Below are 2,017 nucleotides of genomic sequence, written 5' to 3'. Positions count from 1 at the left end.
AAATAGATTTTATAGACGTGCTGTTTTTTCCTCTTTTGTAAGCTGCCTGGAGGGCTTTGACTATGGGAAAGGTCAGACCTATTTTATATAAATAAAATGTCCCTTGTCCCTATTAATGTGTCTTCGTCTTTTTTTACCTAACTCTGCTATTACTGGTAGAAAAGAGCAAGAGTCCAGTAGCACCTTAAAGACTAACAAAATTTGTAGCGGGGTAGGAGCTTTCAGCAGCTGGACTTCCTTCTCTCCAGGCCCCACCTGGAGGTTGGCAACCCCATAATTGGTGGGCATGCGTGCGGGGGGGGGGCGGCAGAAGGTGGCCTCGCCTAGAGTACAAAAAACCCTGGAGCCGGCCCTGACCCCATGGACCAGATCACGCCAGGCCTTCCTGTCTTCTGCCGTCCTCTGAAGTTTGCTCAATTTCATGTTCATTGCATCTATGACACTGTCTAACCATCTCATCCTTTGCCGTCCCCGTCTTCTTTGACCTTCAATCTTGCCCAGCATCAGGGTGTTCTCCAGTGAGTGCTCCCTTCTCATTTGGTGGCCAAAGTATTTTTGCTTCAGGTTCATTATCTGGCCTTCCAGGGAACAGTCAGGGTTGATTTCTTTTAGGATTGACTGATTTGATCTTCTTGCAGTCCAAGGGACTCTCAAAAGTGTTCTCCAGGACCACAGTTTAAAAGAATCTATTCTTCGGCGCTCGGCCTTCCTTATAGTCCAACTCTCGCAAACACACTGAAATTATAGGTAATCTTGTTGAATTCAGTTGACCTGAGATGTGCGCTTTCAGGCCTCAGTCCTGGACCCTCAGCTCACAAAGAGTAGCAGGCAGAGGGGACCCCCCCCCTAGCCCAACATCCTTCCTCCTACTCCCACAGGTGTGCTCCACAGCTAGGCCACATGCTTCCGATTAAGGTAGTTATGCATCTCACCTCTGCGCATCTAGCTGGCCTCTCTTGTCTTGGATTCTGTGCATGTCTCCATCCATCCTTGTGGTTAGAGGAGACTACATGGTGGGTGAGAAGCAGCGTTGGAGAAGTAGTGGGTTGTTGAATATGCCAGTATGAGAGCAGTAACTAGGCATGCCAACCTCCAGGTGGGGCCCGGAGACCTCCCAGAATTATAGTTGTTCTCCAGATAACGAAGCTCAGTTCCCCTGGAGGAAATGGCTGCTTTGGAGGGTGGACTCTAGGGCACTATATGCCTCCCCCAACCCCACCCTCCTCAGGCTCCAACCCCAAATCTACAGGAATTTCCCAACCTAGAGCTGGCCATTCTAGAACTTGACTTGGCTTGAAGCAAGAGATCCAGGCAGGAACGTAAGAACATAACAGAAGCCAATGTTGGATCCGGCCAGTGGCCCATCCAGTCCAACACTCTGTCACACAATGGCCAAAAATACCAGGTGCCCTCAGGAGGTCCAGCAGTGGGGCCAGGACACTAGAAGCCCTCCCACTGTTGACCCCACCCCACCCCAAGCACCAAGAATACAGAGCATCACTCGCCCCAGCCCAAGAGTTCCTATCTATACCTTGTGGCTAATGGCCACTGATGGACCTCTGCTCCATATGCTTATCCAATCCCCTCTTGAAGCCGTCCAGGTTTGTAGCCGCCACCACCTCCCGTGGCAGGGAATTCCATGTGATAATCACTGTTTGGGTGAAGGACTTCCTTTGATCCATTCTAACCCGACTGCTCAGCAATTTCATGGAGTGCCCACAAGGAGTTCTTGTCTTGTGAGAAAGGGAAAAAATAATCACTTCTTTCACTACCTGCTCCATCCCACGCATAATCTTGTCAACCTTTGTCATGTCACCCCTCAGCCGCTGTTTCTCCAAGTTTTCCCCAAGCGCTTCAACCTTTCTTCATAGAGAAAGTGTTCCAACCCTTTTATCATTCTAGTTGCCCTTTTCTGCCCTTTTCCCAATGCTATAATATCCTTTCTGAGGTGGGATGACCAGACCATTTTTACACGAAGTGAAAACCAAGACATTGATTGTATGATTCTCCTTCCATC

Source organism: Gekko japonicus, unplaced genomic scaffold, assembly GCF_001447785.1.
Source record: "Gekko japonicus isolate JY-2015 unplaced genomic scaffold, Gekko_japonicus_V1.1 scaffold1546, whole genome shotgun sequence".
Taxonomy (NCBI): Eukaryota; Metazoa; Chordata; class Lepidosauria; order Squamata; family Gekkonidae; genus Gekko; species Gekko japonicus.
The sequence above is the reverse complement of the archived record's forward strand: the minus strand, read 5'-3'. Positions refer to the sequence as shown.